Here is a 21930-nt window from a genome sequence, read left to right as displayed (position 1 = left end):
TAACTGTTAAAATCCATGGCTGCTAAGACTATCATATGTCTGTTTTATTACCACCTAAATATTGTGCGAATTGCCCAAAAGCACTGGCTGTGAAACTTTCCACAGAGATTAGAACTTTGTTCCCAAGATGCCTACTTATTTGTTGTAGATTGCAAGCCACATTTGTGTTTTTTGATGTTATTGAATGTTACAAATTATTTTAGGGCAGTGATATAATTATACGATAATTGTTGCTATCAGCTGCCATTACAACAGTCTTTTTGGTGCTCTCCGAGTCCTCCCCATGTCCTCCTTCTCCAAGAATTCCCTCCTACCACTATTCAACAATGCACCTCATCTCTCCATTGCCTCTCTCTGCCATACATTACATTTTTTTATACTGCTAGCCATAGATCGCTGACACATTAATCCTCTGCGCTACTTTATGATGAGCCAAAAACTGCAACCAGACAAACTTCTGAACACTCACTTGTAGGAACATTATTCACAAGAGTAATCTTGATATTTTTATTGTTGCCTGAAAACTACCTGATGCACAGGGAAGTTTTTTTGTTAAATACTCACTCCACTGCAAACTACAAAAATATAAATAAAGAATTATAATGTATAACCCCAGTAGCTTTAACTTTTACAAACGCCAGACCAATAGCACTGCAAATGCTTGTCAATATTTTTATTAAACATGGGTGAAATTTAAATTACACTGGCATACATAACGTAATTTTGGGAATTTTGTATTATGCTGACAATGTCCCAAAATTATGCTACCAAACAATGCAAGGTTTAATAATAGTGATTATCATAAAATTGTTTACTACTTTTTTCATTAAACGAAAACAGGTCAATGAGTCTGTCTTTTAAAAATTTTTATTGTTGCATTATATATATATATATATATATATATATATATATATATATATATATATATATATATATATATATATATATATATATATATATATATATATATATATATATATATATATATATATATATTCACTGTAAAAACCATAGGTTTCACACCAGTTATAGTTAGGAATTAGCATTTAAAAAACCTATTAAATTCACTGAAAAAACCATAGGTTTCACACCAGTTATAGTTACCTGGAAATTTTACTGACATAAAACCATTGAAATTCCCACGTTATAGTTAGTTGGACTCACTATGACTTGCGCGCCTGCAATGCACTGCTGATGATGTCACATATTACATCACTCATGACATGGTCAGTGACATCACTCATGACATCACTGATGACACCATCCAGTAAATGTGTGTCTTTCTGAAAAATAACTTTGTTTTATATATGTATATGTAAAAGTTGATGGAAGAATAAATGTTTAAATAAGTGTCTAAATGGATGTTTTTTTTTAAATAAAATTGATTAGTTAACTGGCTTATTAAGTGTTTCTTAGTGAATACATATATTAGTGAGTAATGTTTAAATATTTATATATATGTATTAGTGTTTCACTTTGTGTATAAGTGGCTGCATGGGTTGTGAGTAGGTACATGTGTAGGTATATGGGTTATTAGATGTTTTTTTAGTATCAGTATGAGTGTTTGTATGATTTGATGGGGGTATTACAAAGATGCATGAATGACTACTAACTCTCTCTTTGTATGTGTTTTGAAGACAGCATATGTGCAGGACTGTGTGGGTGGATGAGTGTGTATATGTGTGTGTTAGTGAGTGAATGACTGTCTCACTAGTGTCTTTATCAGTAACTACATATGTTTTAATCTAGTATATGTGAGTATTGATGTATATAAGTGAGTATATGTGAGAGTGAGATATTGAAAGAGTTCCTGTTTAAATAATTATGTGTTTCTATAAGTGATTGTTTATGAGAGTAAGTATGTGTAAGTTTCCTTAGAAGTAAGGTGGTAGTGTGTGTATAGCTGTATATGCAAATAAATGGATGTTCAATAGTTTACTTGCATGTGTGAGTATGTGTGAGAGTAACTTTTGGATGACTGTTGGTGTGTAACAGGATGTATAGGTGAATCACTACATATGATGAGTGAGTATATGTATGAGTGATTATATAGAACTGTTGGTGAATGAGTGGATGTGTATATAGATGGTGGAATTATGAAATTGGTTGTTGTAACTGGTATGGGTATCTCCATGTTTTTGAAAATGTTAGTTTCTATTTTTGAATATGTGTTTCAAGGGTTACATTACACTGAAAGGAGGTCTGTCACTCTGTCACAAGGATTGTGTCATCAGTGATGTCATGAGTGATGTCACTGACCATGTCATGAGTGATGTAATATGTGACATCATCAGTAGTGCATTGCAGGCGCGCAAGTTATAGTGAGTCCAACTAACTATAAGTGGGAATTTCAATGGTTTTATGTCAGTAAAATTTCCAGGTAACTATAACTGGTGTGAAACCTATGGTTTTTTCAGTGAATTTAATAGGTTTTTTAAATGCTAATTCCTAACTATAACTGGTGTGAAACCTATGGTTTTTTCAGTGAATTTCATAGGTGTTTTAAATGCTAATTCCTTTCTATATCGAGTTTGTAACCTACGAGTTTTTTTTTTAATTTGCTGTTTTGTGTGAGTATTAATTAGTATTATTTTTTTTAATAATAATATTTTTAATTTAATTTTATTTTTATCATTTTTTGTTGGGGCGCTCTGGGTCCGCGCACCGGTAAGCTCTCCTGAAAGCGCACCCAGAGCGCTACTTGCGTTCGTGTAAAAAAATATGAATGAAAAGTAAATGATAACGCAAGACATTTAGTACCATACATATAAAAGCAGTTTTTTTGAATAAGGAAATGAAAATAATTTTGCATTTCCGTGGAACTATCAAATCATCACTTCGGCGCACCGCGTAAGCGCCCCCGGAAGCGCCTACGCTCGCGCCACGTATGCGCCCCCGGAAGCCCCTACGTTCATGCTGCGTATGCGCCCACGGAAGCGCTCCGGTGCACGCAGCGTCAGAGCGTCAAGTCATGTGACCTTAAAATAACACTTTTCATTGGTTGCTAACAGTTTTTTTTACAAAGAATGAAATCCCCACCCATTTCCTTCACTTCTTCTTTCTCTTTTGTGACTGAAAGACCTGCCTTTTTTCTCTTCGATCTTGCTTAGTTAATCATGGCTGCCAGACCATCCAGCAGTGAAGATGAGCCTGAATTCATTGATGAAGAGCCTCCTCAGCCAAAGGTGAAAGAGCATTGCATCTGGAAAGTTTTTTCCATACCAAATGACCAGAAAAAGGTGAATGCTCCAAAAGTGGAGTGCAGGATCTGCCATACAGTCCTGTCACGGGGTGACCCCACTAAGAAATATTCTTTTGGGAACTCCACAATGCTTCGCCAGGTGGAGAGGAGGCACCCCCAGAATTTTGCCCGGGAAAGTGTCAGGGCTCTGGCACAAGAGGTTCCCAGTGATGGGGCCTCTACATCCATGGGATGAGCAACTACTTCTGTGAGGGGGCGATCGCAGGAGCTGGTTCCAAACATTCAGCCTGCATTCAACAAAGGTGTCCTGAAATGCAGATACTGCGATCAACTACTTACCTTTGGGGAGCAAAGTGTCCTGCTCATGGTTCGAGCATTGGAGAACCATCGCTGCCGTTCCCATCCCTAATTATTTTTGTTTTTTTGCTCCTGTTGAGCAGTTTCCATTCCCTGTTTTTATTTCTGTTCTAAAAAAAGAAAAAAGAAGAAAAAAATAAGTTCTTTTCAGAACTACCTCCAATTCTCATCAAAGAGCTCTATTCTTAAAAAAATTCAAAAGAGTAAGTGAAGTGGAGTGCATTGATAATGGAAAGGAAAATGAGTAAGAAAGAACAGAAAGGTATGAGAGGAGAAAGGAAGTGAAGTAAGGGGACTGAAAGAAGGTGAGTGCTGGGAAGGAAATTAAGGAGAAGGAGAGTGAACATGGGGAATGTGGATATTCAAAGAAAATGTTGAAAAGGAACGGGGTGTGGAAGGGTAAGAAAAGATGCATTGCTAGAGTTGCATAACTTTTGTGACACACTCCAGCAATGCATCACTTTTGCGCTTACAGATACGTCTGAAATACTGACATATCGGTAAGAACTTCCAACATAATACGTCATAAATTTAATATGACGCATGACTAGAAGACTGAAGGCCTCATTTATGAGGCCATGCGTCACTTTAACACCACCGGAGCGTCACTTTTTGTGACACACCAGTGCTAATAAAAATGCACCTTATTCAGTCATATTTACAAAGTGACGCATCTAGGTAGATGCGTCACTTTGTAAGCCCCTGCGCCACATTATACCTACGTCAGGTGCAATTTATGCAAAAGGGACATATTGACGCAAGAAAGGGTCGTAGTGGTGACGCAGTGAAATCTATCAGATATCACTGCGTCACTTTTATGACGCTGTTGCGTCCAAATCTTGTGCCTGTATCACAGCAGGCGTAAGACTGATGCAAGCCCTTTCACATGGGGCCTGGCCCCATGTGAAAGGATGCATTGCTGGAGTTGCATCATTTTTGTGACACACTCCAGCAATGCATCACTTGTGCGCTTACAGATACGTTTGAAATACTGACGTATCTGTAAGTACTTGCGACATAATACGTCATATATTTATTATGACGCATGACTAGAAGACTGAAGGCCTCATTCATGAGGCCATGCGTCACTTTAACGCCACCGGTGCGTCACTTTTTGTGACGCACCAGTGCTGTAAAAAATGCACCTTATTCAATCATATTTACAAAGTGACGCATCTAGGTAGATGCGTCACTTTGTAAGCCCCTGCGCCACATTATACCTATGTCAGGTGTAATGTATGCAAAAGGGATGTATTGATGCAAGAAAGGGTCGTAGAGGTGAAACAGTGAATAAACTGCGTTTTTCCCATGCTACGCTCCCCGGAGCGCGTACCGGGCGCTCCCCCCGCACAAATCGAATTTCTTCATTTTTTTTGCCCCGCGGGACCCTATTATAGCCCCCACATCAAACCTAGGGGATCAGGAGGGGTCTACCCTGCCCCCTCATGGTCATTTCCCCCTTTGTTTTTGCCACCTCTTGTGTCTTGATCCTACCGAGACACAAGATGGCGGCCGCTCCGGACTGTTTGGAATGTTTACAGACACCCGAGAGCCAATCAGCTTTCCGCGCGCGAACTCGCGTAGCACGCTGGAGCGCGTCCCGGTGCGCGTACCGTGGCGCGCTTATAGATATACATATTTTTTTTAACCTAAATTACTCAAAATCCACTGGAGCACATATCTTGAGACATAGCAAAGGCACATCTGGCTACCAGTCCCTACAATTTTGCCAAGTTTCGTGGAAATCCATTCAGCCGTTCGGGCTAAAAGTGAGGTTAACCGCCCAATGGAAATTAACATGGGGAAAACACGTTTTGGGACCCCCCTTTTATCTCAGCCCCCGCTTGACAAATCCCCCCAAACTTTCAGGTAAGGACCGGAGCGCCGCAAGGCAAATTTGAGGAAATTTTCAGGCAGATTCCTCAACCGGCGCCAAAGTTATTCTCAATAGAATATTGTGATTTCCCTATTGAAAATAATCCTAACTATAACTACCTACTGGCGACTGCCAGTAGGTAATATATATATATATATATATATATAAAACACCTGGTCCTCCTGCATCCCCCTGCATAGCTCGTGCATGGCCTCATTGGACTGCCTATTGCCTTCCACCACTGCTGTAGTCAGCTCTTTCGCACAGTCTCTCATTTCTGCCATTTTGGTCGCCATTTTGCTGAGTTGTGCCTGCATTGATCTCATGTGTTTTGCTTGCAGGCGCTGCACCCTCAGCATCTGGCTCTCCAGCCCACCCCAGACATTTGGACTTTCGTCCTCCTGTGATAACATCAGTGCCCTTGACCTGTGCCTCCGGCTCTGACTTTTGTTGTCCCGAACCTGTAACTGGGGTCTTGCTGTGGCTGTACCTTCAGTTTGGGTTGTCTGGGGAGCTGGTTCATTCTCCTCCTCAAGTTTTATGGTCTGCAATGGAGCGACTGGGAACTTGCGTCTAGTGTGTGCAGGGTCTGTGCTTTGTGGGGCCACAGGTATTACTACAACCGGAGTCTCCTGTGTGTTACCTCCTTCACTTTCCTCCAACTCCTCTGCTGCTGCATCTGTGATGTTAAATAGTGCATTTCCTAGTAATTCTCAAAATAATGTGTCACATTCAGCATCTTGTTAGTCTCATTAAATTACTATCTGACACACAGTGTTCAAGTGTTTCACTCCCTTGTTGTATTTGCCTACCAATTTGTCTTCCCTGCCTGTTACTCCCATAATGCACTTGGGTGTTGCAAGTAAAATGTGGACTGGAGTTTGATTCTGAACACTAGAGCTGAACTGACGTGTTGTTTCTAAATTAATAAGCTGTAAATGGACATTTGCATGCTTCTTACCTTGTGAAGTACTGGCCGCTGCTGAGGTGTCCAACTGAGTCACACCCACTACAGCTTCAGGCTGGAGTGTGGACTCGACTATATCCTCCAGGGATGTATGCCCAGGCAGTGTTGCAGGTCCCCCTCCAGTCTTCTCTACCTCCTTGAGCCTGTCCGCAATCCTCTCCTTGGCACGGCTGCGCAGGTCATACCACCTTTTTTTCATTTTGTCAGTTTTGCGGTGGGTGACCCCCCCTGACCTCCACTGCATTTACTTTTGATTGTATCTCGGGACCTGGACCTGGAGAGATAGTTTTCCAAAAACACTATTGTGGCTCCTCTCAACCTCCTCAATGAGGATTTTTATTTCCTTTTCACTAAATTTTAGTTTTCGTTTTCTTGCAGCTGCTTTCTTCCCTGGTGCTGCTGATTCCATGTTTTTGGCTCAGGACAGTATTTTAAAGCCCAAAATTGCTTTCTTCTGCTGTGCTCCTGCACAGAGCCTCCTCCTCTGACTCTCTCAGTGCACTGGAACAAGCATGGGATGCATCACTTCCTGATTGTGATGTCATCACCCTGCACCAAAAGGGACTCACAATTTGCGATTTCGCTATTAGCGATTTCACTATTTGCGATATCACTAATAGTGATTTCGCAGATTGTGATTTCTTTATTAGCGATTCAGTAACATGAAATCACTATTTACAATTGAGAATTTTACCGAATCACTAATTATTTCTAAATTTGTCTCTGCATTGAATTTACCAATTCCTTAATAGTTATTCATTATTAATCACTATTAAGGAATCACTATTTCAGACTTTGATGCATGTGCGCCTTTATTCTTTTGCTTAATCAAACCATTTTCAGATCAATGCTACTACAACGATCATTCCTTCTTAGCTGATACATTGATGGTTGCTACTGCAACTGTAGGGAACTCAGCTGAGTTTCAGAATTACTCTTCATGAGGTATTCGATCTTTCTCTTTTCCAAAAAAGGAACTTTTCATGGGTTCTATTTAGGGTAGAGTAGGCACTTTGCTAGTCTAGTGACAATCTTCTTTTACGGAACATTTTATATTGACTTATGCTGTCACTAATCAATCTTTTATTCGGAATTTCAGTAAACTGGACTAATCTGAATAAAGATACACTAATGGTTTAAGGTGAAGGTTTTGAAAACTCTGTCAACCTCTCATTATTGATGGAACATTGAAGATCTTATAGTTGATTATATATGTGTGATTTGAAATCTCTTCATTCCACCTCCATTCCAGTTCGGTGGCAAAGGTCAATTGACCAGTCAGGAAGCCACCAGCATTTCCAAGAGGTGAAATCTTTAAGTTGAGGTGTATGGTCATAAGAGACCCCTTGGGAACCTGAAAAAATTTCCCACCCTTTCTGGTGGCAGAGTTATGGTTCACACCCCAAATTGATCATTAAAATTAGTACCCAAGATATAATAAAATAATCCCTGATTCCACTTTCCAGTGTCCAGATCCTGGCAGTGTGGCGAGGCAGAAATTCAAAGGCATTGCAATATTGGTGGTTGCGGTATGGAAGGTGTGAGTATTAATAGAGTGAAAATGTTGTGGTAGAAGAGTATTGTGGTTGTGTCTTTTTTTTAGGTGTATGAGTGGGAGATAGAGACATTGAGTCATTGAAAAGGTGAAGTTGAGTTTCAGGCTCATTGAAGTCAAAAGATCCCGGGATAATAACAAATGCTTTAAAACTTGTTTGCAGGTGAATTAGATGTGGACTGTGAGGTACCATGAGGGTGGTAATGGGGTCGCAAAACGGAAGGGGTCACCATGGGACCCCTTCCTCTTTGCAAATGCAGGGGACAACATTTTTGAAGGGCAGGCAGTGGTCCCAGGGACCACTGCCTGCCCCTAAAAATTTAAATGAAAATGTTTATTTTTTTATTTTTTTAAATGCATCCCCTTTTCCTTTAAGGAAAATGGACTGCATTTGAAAAATTAAACTGCTTTATATACAAGGAGTCCCAGACATGGTGGCCTGTTGAGCCTAGGACGCCACCATACCTGGGAGGGCCTGCCAATCCCAATGGGGTCACAAATTGCGAGAGTCTCATTAATATTCATGAGCCTCTCTATTTGCAACACCCCTTGGTAATCGCTAACAATGTGTTACACACTGTTGTGCATCCTAAATAGTACCTCGCAATTTGTAAGGAACTATTTTGGCTGTCATACATCTGGCCCTTAGTGTTACGTAAATTTTGAAAACCCAATTATCATTATGAAATGGCTTAAGAATTTTAAGAAATTTGTGAGGGGAGATGTCACTATTCCTGTATGCAAAGGAGAGGAGACAACTCCTGAGGGCACTACAGCATACGTTATGACTACTGAACATGGAATAATTTCATGTTTGTAGTTTTGACAATGCAGTAGGATTATGGAGAATGAGGGTGCTTTAAGTTTTCCGAGGTAATGGACATTCAATACTAACAGCCTGATTCATCAAGGTACCGTTTTGCGAGTCTCTAATAGAGAATCATAAGGAATCGCTATTAGAGACTGGCAAAACAGTATTCATGTAGGAATCACAAAATAAAATGCGATTCTTACAAATTCCTTATTTGCGATTAGCAATTTGCTAATCGCAAATAAGATAGCAATTTGAAGGGTGCCAGGGGTGTCCAAAGGACACCCTGTAGCACCCCTTAAATGCACATTCGAACAGGTGTTGCGCACACACATGTCCAAAGGACATGTGTGTGTGTAACATGCAAAAGAAAAAAATGCACTAAAGTGCTTTTTACTCTTTTATCGCAATTTACCACCAAGTCAGACTTGGTGGTAAATTGCAACCAAATATTGCGATTTCGCATTTTCTAATTGGTTGATGAATTGGATTTAAGGAATCTCTATTAGAGATTCCTTAAATCCAATTCCTCGCAAATATGCTATTTCGGTAATAGCGATTTTTGCATTTGGGATGATGAATCCCAAATGCAAAAATCGCACTCGGAAAAGGCCAGATTCTGAGAATCTGGCCCTTTGCGAGCGCATATCAGCTTGATGAATCAGGCTGTAAATTCCTAGATCATTTGCAGATAAAATTGTACAAGATGAAGACACCACCTCGACCCATGCAATATGAAACTTCCAATGCTTGGGAAAAGGTTGCGAGGAAAAAGGAGAAGGAAATGTGTTAGAGAAGGAATCGAAGAGGAATGTAAAATTATGTAAATTCTTTATGGGATGAGGAACATAGGAGGTGGATGAAAGGTATCATTGAAGGACCCAGATTATATCTGGTTCTAAACGTGAAAAGGGTATGAAAAAGAGTAAGGATACTACTAAGCAAGAGGGAAATGAGTCAGATACTGATTCAGGAGACAAGATATTAGAACAGATGTTGTCTTCCCGACCACCACCACCTGTTAAATATTCTGATCCAAGAGAGTCAAAGGCTAGTACTAGTCAGACCATAGCTACAGCTACAGTGGATCCAGATTAAGCATGGGCGGAAAATCCATTACGCTCGCGGATTTTGTGGATTTTCGGGAAATTCGCAATCCGCAAGATTTGCGAATTTCCCGCAAAATCCGCAAATTCGCACGCAGCGGATTTTTTTTGCGGCGCGCGGCGTTGGTGATACAATTTTTGCGGCGCGCGGCGTTTATCATCGTTTGCCGAGTTGTTTTTCTCGATATTTTGCGAGTGCTGCGCCATTTTGGATCTTGCTGTGTGATCCCGCGGGAATTTGGCGAGCGTGATTATGTCATCGCGGCTTGCCAACTTGCACAGCGAGAGTTTGTCAACGCGAGTACAGCGAGATCACGTCTCGCGGTACTTCGCAATTGCGAGATTTGAGATGCGGCGAGCAGCAACAATCTCACACAAGCGAAAATATAAAATTTGCAATTCTGCACAAGAAATCCACCAGCAAGCAGCATAAACCTTCTTGAAATGATGATTTTTATCTGAATAACTCCTTAGGTTGACATTTGCCTGCACTTTTTTAGCGAGGAGTCCATTTTGGGGAGGGCGGGAGGGGGGTGGGAGGAAGGAAGTGCCCCACAGTCTTCAACTTCCTGTTCCTGTCCAGCAGGCTCCTCCCAGTGCTTTGTCCATCTCCTGGTCACTTTTCATTTGGATCTGGAGCTGGAAGGATTACTTTTTGTGGATGCTGCTGGATATTTGGATTTGAGGCCTTTTTGACTTTCTTTGGATCACTGTTGGATTAGAAATTTTACAAGTAAGTTTGTTTGGGGCATTACAGTTGCTGCAACTAAAATTTTGGAATTTTCGATTTTTGGGCTGTTTTGGGGCCTTTTGCCCATGGGTACTCAGTGGTGGGTGGAATGAGTCTTTCTGTGGGTTGTCTTGAACTTAAACATCATGGAGGGCATGGATGGATCGGGATTGTGCTGATTTTTCAGTGATTTTCATTTTTTGGGGCTGTACTTGTGGCCTTTTAACCAGGGGTATTTGAGTCTAGCATGGGCCTAGTCTTTCTGTGGGGTGTCTTGAACTTAAACATCATGGAGGGCATGGATGGAATGGGATTGTGCTGATTTTTCAGTGATTTTCGTTTTTTGGGGCTGTACTTGTGGCCTTTTCACAAGGGGTATTTGAGTCTAGCATGGGCCTAGTCTTTCTGTGGGGTGTCTTGAACTTAAACATCATGGAGGGCATGGATGGAATGGGATTGTGCTGATTTTTCAGTGATTTTCGTTTTTTGGGGCTGTACTTGTGGCCTTTTCACCAGGGGTATTTGAGTCTAGCATGGGCCTAGTCTTTCTGTGGGGTGTCTTGAACTTAAACATCATGGAGGGCATGGATGGAATGGGATTGTGCTGATTTTGCAGTGTTGTTCGATTTTTGGGGGTGTTCATGGGGAGGGACAGGCCATGTGGCTGGGGGCCATTTTGAGTGCTGCTACAGGCCCTGGCCATGTGCTGGGAGGCAAGTGGCCATTTTGAATGCAGGCTTTGTTGTTAGGCCTGCAACCATTTTGCCTACTTTTCAACCTTTATGCCCAGGGGTAGTGAGTCTTGCATGGGCCTAGTCTTTCTGTGGGTTGTCTTGAATTTAAACATCATGGAGGGCATGGATGGATTGCGATTGTGCTGATTTTTCAGCGATTTTCGTTTTTTGGGGCTGTACTTGTGGCCTTTTCACCAGGGGTATTTGAGTCTAGCATGGGCCTAGTCTTTCTGTGGGGTGTCTTGAACTTAAACATCATAGAGGGCATGGATGGAATGGGATTGTGCTGATTTTTCAGTGATTTTCGTTTTTTTGGGCTGTACTTGTGGCCTTTTCACCAGGGGTATTTGAGTCTAGCATGGGCCTAGTCTTTCTGTGGGCTGTCTTGAAGTTAAACATCATGGAGGGCATGGATGGAATGGGACTGTGCTGATTTTGCAGTGTTTTTCGATTTTTGGGGGTGTTCATGGGGAGGGACAGGCCATGTGGCTGGGGGCCATTTTGAGTGCTGCTACAGGCACTGGCCATGTGCTGGGAGGCAAGTGGCCATTTTGAATGCAGGCATTGTTGTTAGGCCTGCAACCATTTTGCCTACTTTTCAACCTTTATGCCCAGGGGTAGTGAGTCTTGCATGGGCCTAGTCTTTCTGTGGGTTGTCTTGAATTTAAACATCATGGAGGGCATGGATGGATTGGGATTGTGCTGATTTTTCATTGATTTTCGTTTTTTGGGGCTGTACTTGTGGCCTTTTCACCAGGGGTATTTGAGTCTAGCATGGGCCTAGTCTTTCTGTGGGGTGTCTTGAACTTAAACATCATGGAGGGCATGGATGGAATGGGATTGTGCTGATTTTTCAGTGATTTTCGTTTTTTGGGGCTGTACTTGTGGCCTTTTCACCCGGGGTATTTGAGTCTAGCATGGGCCTAGTCTTTCTGTGGGCTGTCTTGAACTTAAACATCATGGAGGGCATGGATGGAATGGGATTGTGCTGATTTTTCAGTGATTTTCGTTTTTTGGGGCTGTACTTGTGGCCTTTCACCAGGGGTATTTGAGTCTAGCATGGGCCTAGTCTTTCTGTGGGCTGTCTTGAACTTAAACATCATGGAGGGCATGGATGGAATGGGATTGTGCTGATTTTTCAGTGATTTTCGTTTTTTGGGACTGTACTTGTGGCCTTTTCACCAGGGGTATTTGAGTCTAGCATGGGCCTAGTCTTTCTGTGTGCTGTCTTGAACTTAAACATCATGGAGGGCATGGATGGAATGGGATTGTGCTGATTTTTCAGTGATTTTCGTTTTTTGGGGCTGTACTTGTGGCCTTTTCACCAGGGGTATTTGAGTCTAGCATGGGCCTAGTCTTTCTGTGGGGTGTCTTGAACTTAAACATCATGGAGGGCATAGATGGAATGGGATTGTGCTGATTTTTCGGTGATTTTCGTTTTTTGGGGCTGTACTTGTGGCCTTTTCACCAGGGGTATTTGAGTCTAGCATGGGCCTAGTCTTTCTGTGGGCTGTCTTGAACTTAAACATCATGTAGGGCATGGATGGAATGGGATTGTGCTGATTTTTCAGTGATTTTCGTTTTTTGGGGCAGTACTTGTGGCCTTTTCACCAGGGGTATTTGAGTCTAGCATGGGCCTAGTCTTTCTGTGGGCTGTCTTGAACTTAAACATCATGGAGGGCATGGATGGAATGGGATTGTGCTGATTTTTCAGTGATTTTCGTTTTTTGGGGCTGTACTTGTGGCCTTTTCACCAGGGGTATTTGAGTCTAGCATGGGCCTAGTCTTTCTGTGGGGTGTCTTGAACTTAAACATCATGGAGGGCATAGATGGAATGGGATTGTGCTGATTTTTCTGTGATTTTCGTTTTTTGGGGCTGTACTTGTGGCCTTTTCACCAGGGGTATTTGAGTCTAGCATGGGCCTAGTCTTTCTGTGGGGTGTCTTGAACTTACACATCATAGAGGGCATAGATGGAATGGGATTGTGCTGATTTTTCAGTGATTTTCGTTTTTTGGGGCTGTACTTGTGGCCTTTTCACCAGGGGTATTTGAGTCTAGCATGGGCCTAGTCTTTCTGTGGGCTGTCTTGAACTTAAACATCATGGAGGGCATGGATGGAATGGGATTGTGCTGATTTTTCAGTGATTTTCGTTTTTTGGGGCTGTACTTGTTATGTTATGTTATGTTATTTTTATACTTCTATAGCGCACGGCCACTCCACGGAGTATCCCGGCGCTTTATCGAAGGAAACCCAACCGAAGAAGGGAGAACATAACACTGAGAGGACGTGAGGACACAGGAAGCAGCATCAAATTAAGGGAAAAGCCATGTATTAAGGGCCTTTCGGAAGGACAGAAGGCTAGAGGTCTGTCTCAAAGAGATTGGGAGGTCGTTCCAAGCATGAGGAGCTAAGTAGCGAAAAGACCGTCCTCCTGCTCTAGCACGCTGGATAATGGGAACACTCATTTTAGATAGGGACGAAGATCTAAGAGATCTGGGGGGGTTATACCAGGACAATCGTTTAGAAATATATTTGGAGCCTATGCCATGTAGGGCCTTGAAAGTCGTGGTCAAAGTTTTAAACAGAATCCTTTTAGCAATAGGAAGCCAGTGTAGTGTTGAGAGAAGATCAGTGGCTCTGGCTTTTCTTGGAAGACCAAAGATGGCTCGGGCTGCAGAATTCTGGGCGATTTGCAGACGCCTGACCAAATATTTGGGAAGTCCCAGGAACAAAACATTAGCATAATCAAGCCTAGAGCCAATCAGTGCCTGGACAATGATTTTTCTGTGCTGGATGGAGACTAGAGGGAGGAATTTACGAAGCATCCGAAGGATGCCGAAACATTTCCCAGTAAGAGATGAGATATGCGGTCCGAAAGATAGCTCATTGTCAATCAAAACTCCCAAGTTTTTGGCTTTCGAGGACGAACTAGTGGGAGGAAAGATATCTTGCGGCCACCAGGGTTTCCAATCAGGCTCAGAGGTACAACCAAAGAAGAGCAACTCCGACTTGTCGGAGTTGCACTTCAGCCCATGACGTCCAAACCACTCAAAAACAGCGCTCAAACAGCCCCTGACCTGGGCATCGTCAAACAGGCCATCCTTGTTGCTTACAAAGAGGAGCTGGGTGTCGTCAGCGTAAGTGACAATCCGGGCACCGAAAGACTCCGCCGTCCCCGCCAGGGGGGCCATAAAGATGTTAAAGAGGAGGGGGCTCAGAATGGAACCTTGGGGAACCCCCACTTCTAGCGGTGACATTTTGGCGGAGTAGGGAGGCGCCCAGATTGTCTGCCGGCGGTCGGCTAAGAAGGATTTAAGCCAATTCCACACCGTTCCCCGCAGACCAAATTCCCAGAGTCTGGAAAGAAGAAGTGCGTGGGGAACGGTGTCGAAAGCGCCGACAGGTCTAGCATAATCAGTAACACTTTTTTTCCAACATCCAACTCCTCCCTGATGGCATCTGTGACTTCAAGGAGCGCAGTCTCCGTGCTGAAATTTGCACGGAAGCCAGATTGAGTGCTATGCAACAGACCCTTTTCCTTGATGAAATTAGAGATAGATCTGTGAACAAACCTCTCAGTCACTTTCGCCAGAGCAGGGAGTAGGGAGATGGGTCTGTAATTGGCAAGGACTGAAGGGTCGAGCGCTGGTTTTTTAATGAGTGGCAGGATCATGGCGCTCTTCCAAGCTTTGGGAACTACCCCCAAGAGAGCGACAGATTCAGGATGGGATTTACCAGGTCATTTAGAACTGGTGCCATATTTGCTAGAAACTTGGCCGGGCAAGGATCTTGTGGAGATCCGGATTTAAGACTTGCCAAGATGTCAAGAGAACTCTCCTGATCTAGTGGGGGAAAGTCACACAGGAAGGGACCGTGGTCTGGTAAGGGGCACCCCAGACTCATCGTATGCTGCAGAAAAGTGGCCTGGAGAGATTCTTGAATGGTGGTAATTTTCTGTACAAAATAGACAGCACATTCCTTCAGCCAAGCTTCTGAATGAGCATGGGTTGGAGTATAAGCGGAAGGAGAGGTGAAATCTTTTACCACCCTGAAAATTTCCTTGCAAGAATGCTCCGCTTCATTTATTCTAGATTCCAGATAGGATTTTTTACCTTCCCAAATTGATTTATGGTAGGCTCGAGTCAGCGTCTTAAAATTTAGCCTCTCAGTATGATCATAAGATCGCCTCCATGCTCTTTCTGCTTTCTTAAGATCTTGTCGTGCTTTTTTTAAATGAGGGGTAAACCAAGGGGCAGATGTCCTCTTATCGGCGGAATTTTGTCTCTTGGCCGGAACCAAGCTCTCTAGACAATCTGTGAGCCAGTTGTGAAAGAGAGCAATGTAATCCTCTACATTATCAGAGGTGGGACAAGGGAAGTTTGTTAAAGCATTTGAAAGCATCTCCCTAGTAAGAAGATGGAAAGGTTTGGAGAGATGCTTTAGCGACAGGGATGGAAAAAGTGATGAGAAAGTGATCTGACCACAAAACTGGCATAGGAGGGTCAACACAGATAGGAAGAGTAGAAAAGATCTGGTCCAACGTGTGGCCTTTATTATGAGACGGTCCTGCCACATAAGGAAATAGGCCTAGCACGGAAGTAATATCCAACAGTTTTTGAGTGTCCGGATCTGAACTATTGTCCATATGAATATTTAAGTCACCTAATAGAAGGCAATGATTAGACCTAAGGCATGGGGTCGATAGGGCTGCCTGCAGTTCTTCTAAAAACAGCCCCACCGAGCCTGGTGGTCTGTAAACAAGAATACCAGTACAAGCCTGGGAGGATGAGAGCTGGAGAGTGAAGCCAAGGGCTTCACTGCCCTGTATATTATCTACAGGGAACGTGCGACATGCTATATTCTTATTTATCATGATAGCCACTCCACCCCCTCTACCAGATGGCCTGTCTTTCCTATAAATATTGTAGGCGGAGGGTACGGCATTTGCCAAATCGGTGGAAGAAGAGTCAGACAACCAAGTTTCCGTTAGGAACAAACAGGATACCTTCGAATCCTGTAACATATTCCAAATGTCTAGAGCGTGGCCAGGTAAGGATCTGGTATTCAGTAGTAAACATTGATGGTGGATGGGTGGGCTAACCTGTGTAAGTGATTTCCGATCAGGAAGGCGCCAACCACATGCGCTACACCCTTTCTTCAGAGCCCGCCCTCCTGGGAATACATGATGGCAACGGCCACACGGAGGACGGAGAGTACGAAGCTCGGGGCTGGAATACGTGAGCATACTAAGGCACATATTGCCACTAGCTCAGGAAAAGGAAAAGTAAAGCAAATAGCCGTCCGCCCCCGTCCGCTTCCGTGCCGCTGACTGGCGCAGACTGGCTACTCTTTGGCGCCTCTTCGGCGCGTATAAGGCGCTACCGCTGCGCGTCACCGCTGCGCTAGGTAGGGAGAGGTCTTATAGATTAGGTGAGGGTGGAGACTAGCCCGTCAACCTCCCCAAGATGGCTGGCCAGGATGGAACAACCAGGAACCAGGAAGTGGTGTCGCTTCAACCTCCCTCCACAACAGTCAGCACAGAAGCTGTGGTGGACCAGGGAGTAGCGAGCAAAATACAAGTAAGAGCTCAGAAATCGTTTTTTAAAAACACATATTATCACATTCAATAGGTTTTAAAATATCAGTAAAACAGAGTAAAATGCTTGCAGTAATCCTAGTCACAGTCAAGCGCTAGCGCTACGATCTTCGTTTGTACTTGTGGCCTTTTCACCAGGGGTATTTGAGTCTAGCATGGGCCTAGTCTTTCTGTGGGCTGTCTTGAACTTAAACATCATGGAGGGCATGGATGGAATGGGATTGTGCTGATTTTTCAGTGATTTTCTCTTTTTGGGGCTGTACTTGTGGCCTTTTCACCAGGGGTATTTGAGTCTAGCATGGGCCTAGTCTTTCTGTGGGGTGTCTTGAACTTAAACATCATGGAGGGCATGGATGGAATGGGATTGTGCTGATTTTTCTGGGTTTTTTTTCGATTTTTTTGGGGTGTATAACTGAACTGATGTTCCTCTGTCTTCCATTGTTTTTAGGTGCACAAGACTCAAGAGAACCACCAGTGCCAGGAAGAAGTCCTGCAGCGGTTTGTGTGTGCAGCATAACGTCACGCGACGTCACGTCTGGCCTAAGACAACTCTACAATTCGTGCAACTGCGGCCTGCTGTCTGACCTGCTCTGAAGAAGATGGCCCCAAAAAAAGGTGTCCGTAGCTCCTCTAGCAAGAAAGTTGCTAGTAAGGAGCAGAAGAAGCAAGTTACCAAGGAGGCTGGTGTGCCAACCGCCACGTTTTTTGGGAGCAAAAAAAAAAGTACGCCTGCAGCAGCAGCAGGATCTCCTGGGGACCAAGCTGGGAGCAGCACCCCCGCTCCATTGGGTTCCCGTGCCTCCACCACCACGCCAACTTAAGTCAAAGCCCTTGAGTGCTTCAGAGGCAGTCAGTGTACTTCTCCAATCACCATCGACCAGTGATGTTGGCTCATCGCAAGAAAGTAGCAGCAATGTCCCTGAATCAACACAGGTTGTTGTAACTCATCTGACAAGTGTTGAACAACCACAGCCGCAACAACAACACCATGTGCAAGTACAAGCCCAAGTACATGTGGAAGGAGAGGCAGCAAAAGGAGATGCACAAGCAGAGGTGCATGGAGGGTCACAAGTGCCCACAATAGTTGTTCCTCCCGAAGTAGGGGCACATCAGGAAATCGACAATCAAGCCGAGGTATCATTGGAAGCCACTCCTCCTGATGATCATTCATTGTCTTCCACATCCCTAGCAAGGAAAAGATCAAGGTTGGAGTCTACATCTTCTTCAAGCCCACCTCCTTCTGATGATACGGATCCCAATTGGGAACCAGCACCACTGCCGTCTGAGAGTGAGGCACACCATGATCTGACAAAGGTACCTAAGCGTAAAAGGAAGGTCATCGAAAAACTCATAGCTATGGAGTGTGATGAGGCTCAACAAGAAGTGACGGATACTGCTGCTGATGAAGCCTCTCACTATGACGACGAGCCAGTCATCATAAAGGTCACTGCAGCCCCAGCGGGCATGCAGCAAAGAGACATTTTGACCCTATCCCGAGAAGTTGCTGAGCGTGATGATGATGTCGACGAGGAGGCAATGGAAATACAACAATCATTGGATTTGGAGTTAACTAGTACACCAACACCTACCGCTTCCATATTTCTTCCTCGCAAGAAGGGACCTCCATCCACCTCGACCTCAATTCGTGGTGGTGAAAGTGCAAAACGTACTGAAGTTCGGCAATCCACATACTCCACTTCATCTGGCATTAGCAGCAGGACCACCACCACCAGTATTGCCGCCTCCTCCGGCCCCCAAAGACATTTCAAGTCTCCAGTTTGGGACTTCTTTAGTGTTTGCCCAAAAATGGAAAACGTAGCCATTTGTAGCATTTGTAAGCTTTGAGTTAGTCGTGGTAAGTTTGGTACCAACTATGGTACCGGAGGCCAGAGAGGTCATCTTAGGAGAGCGCACCCTGTCCAATGGTTTCCGCACCTAGAGGCGGTCAAGGAAGCCATAATTGCACGTAATGAAAACGTTGATTTTTCATCTGATGATGACGAGGAGGAAGCAGGCGATTCAAACACTTCACTTACACCCAGTACCCCTGTCAGCAGCATACCCCATGTGAGGCACACTAAGAGTGTGGGAGAGAGTGAGACATCAATGCGGAAAAGTTCATCAGCGAAGATATCATCATCATCCCGTAAATCCTTGGCCCAGAGCAACATTAAAAAGATGTTGTTTACAGAAGCGCAATATGAACGCAACCACCCACTGACGCGTCTGTATAACACTAAGCTGGCTAAAATGCTAGCTCTGGACCTTCTCCCTTTTTCTTTTGTAGAAGGTGTTGGTTTTCTAGAATTAGTGGCAGAGCTCTGCCCTAAATGGAAGGTTCCTAGCCGGTTCTATTTTGCCCGAGTTGCGGTTCCAGCACTACATGAAGATGTTCTGAAGGTGATTGGGGCAGCTTTGCAGAAGAGTGCTGTTCACACTATACATCTTACAACAGACATGTGGACCAGTGGCGCAGGCGCTGATTACATGTGCATCACTGCACACTGGGTCTCTTTTTCAGGGGCTAAAGCAAAGCTAAACACAGGTGTTGACACGGACATTGTTTTTAAAGCTGCTCGGAAACATGCAACACTAGCCATGTTTGGTTTGGAGAAACGTCACACAGCAGAAAACATTTTGGATGTCTTTAACACAAAGGTCCTTAACTGGCTGTCCCCACTAAAACGCCAGGTTGGTTATGTTTCCACGGACAATGGCGCCAATATAGTTAAGGCCATGAGGAAGGGTAACTATTTCAGAGTGCCGTGTTTGGCGCACTGTATAAACCTGGTTGTCCAAAAATTCTTGGGTAATAAAGGCAGTGCAGCGTACAGATTATTGGACACCTGCTGAAAAATGTGCAACCATTTCAGCCATTCTTTTAAGGCCCGGAAGCAGCTGAGGAGCCTGCTATATCAACGTCAAATGCCAGTGAAAGCACTCATCCAGGAGGTGGTAACACGTTGGAACTCAACCTTCTACATGCTTGAGCGTCTGTATGAGCAGTATACGGTACTCGATCAATATTTCTTGACAGAGGGTACAGAGGACCTGAGGATGGGTGCGGCGCAATGGAACATAGTTCAAAGCCTGACACGCATGCTTCGTCCTTTTGAGTTCTTCACGCGTGCAGTCAGCAAGGAGGACTGTAATTTGGGAAAAGCTATCCCATTGTTGTACATGCTGGAGGACCAACTGAAGGAGGTGTGTTCTGTGTTTGAAAAAGATGTAAAAAACCAAGACTCTTTTGTTCTGGCTGAGAAATTATTAGAGCTCCTTCAAGGTGATGAACGTCTTAAAACGATCCACTCAGAAGAGCATTACATTTGTGCTACTATTCTGGATCCACGCTACAAAAAGGCGCTGGCAGGCCAAGCATTCTTTCCTTTTGATGATGAACATGTTCCAAAGTACAAACATTGGCTAGCCTTGTCAGCCAAGAGGTTTGAAAGAGAACGGCTGAAAATTGAAGGAAATGGCAGTACATCAGCAGGTCATCCCCAGTCAAAACAATCCACTTCTGCACCTGTGGCTGTGGCACAAGTGACCTCTCAGCCGTTAAAGACACCGGCAACCGGATCATCTGCACCAGACACAACAGAAACATTGGAGGCTGAAGAGGATTGGCTAGCTCTGCGTGGGTTTGGTTCTCAAAAGGTCAGAGGCACAGCAAGAGCTAAGCAAAGTGGAGGAACCTTGGATGAGGACCTTGAGTCGATGGTGAAGGACTATCTGAATGACTCAACAGAGGTCTATGTTAATTCTGACCCATTGGCGTATTGGCATGGGAAAAAAGAATTGTGGCCACAGCTCACCAACCTGGCTTTAAACTACTTGTCTTGCCCACTCGCAAGCGTGTCTTCTGAACGTGTTTTCAGTGCTGCTGGTGGAATTGTAACTCCCAAACGGAGCCGCCTCTCGCCCAAAAATGTGGAGAGGTTAACAATGATCAAGATGAATCAGCACCTCATACCACCAGATTTCAGAGTACGAGAAATCGCGCCGGGTGAAGACGAGGTGGCCAGCAACATAGATGAGGGAATTTCTACTCTGTCAGGTGAAACTGAGCTCACCCTGCCTGAATTCGCAGAGTATGATGACGAAGCCTTATTCTCATTTCTGGACCGTGATACTGAGCCCTGAAAATGAGACAACGAATCAATAACTTTCTTTTTCGTCCTTATTCACTTTTATTCCTGTGTGTCTGTCTTTCTTTGTTGTGCACAGTTAATATATTTCAAACTTTAATCAGATAATCACAAAAACAAGCCCATCAGCAGAACTGTCTTCACTGGTTTGCTAATTGATTTGAAGTTGCCGCAGTCTGCATTCCTCAGGTTCACAAGTTCAGAAGAACATGCTTCTCTATCCTCCTCCTTCAGACTCCTATTTCCATCAAACCAGAGGGCTGGTTTACGCCCAATGAAGAAAGACTCAGCACTTGTGGGGGTGTTGTTCTACCTCTTTGCAGGTGAGTTGACGGCTCTGGGACCATTGTTGGGAAGCTCTAATACCGGATAAAAGTTTTTGGGACCAAATCCGAGGCGTAAATTTTTTAGTGTTTTTGCTGACTTGCTTGCCTTTGAGGTGCTCTTATGGGGGGTTCCGTCTGTTTGTGGGTGAGTTTCGGGGGTCTGGGAGCACTGCTGGGACACTCTAATCTTGATTGCATTTGCTTTTCAGGAAATCCGTGGTGGCAACCCCGACTTATGGCCTAGCTACGCAGCGCGTTTGGACCGAAGGCCGAGAAATATTGCAAGTATGAGATTTTGCTTTTGGCTTGTTTGGGGGTGTTATGCTTCTTGGCGGGTGGGTTGGCGGGTCTTGGGGCATTCCTGGGAAGGTCTAATACCGGGTAGAAGTGGTTGGGACAAAATCCAGGCCGATTTTTTTTTTGCTATTTCTGACATTTTGCTCAATGTAGCGTTTTCGGGGGCCTGTTTGGGGGGCTTCCTGGTGTTTGTGGGTGAGTTTCGGGGTCTGGGAGCACTGCT

The sequence above is a fragment of the Lissotriton vulgaris genome, chromosome 1_1 (assembly GCF_964263255.1).
Source record: "Lissotriton vulgaris chromosome 1_1, aLisVul1.2, whole genome shotgun sequence".
NCBI lineage: Eukaryota > Metazoa > Chordata > Amphibia > Caudata > Salamandridae > Lissotriton > Lissotriton vulgaris.
The sequence above is the reverse complement of the archived record's forward strand: the minus strand, read 5'-3'. Positions refer to the sequence as shown.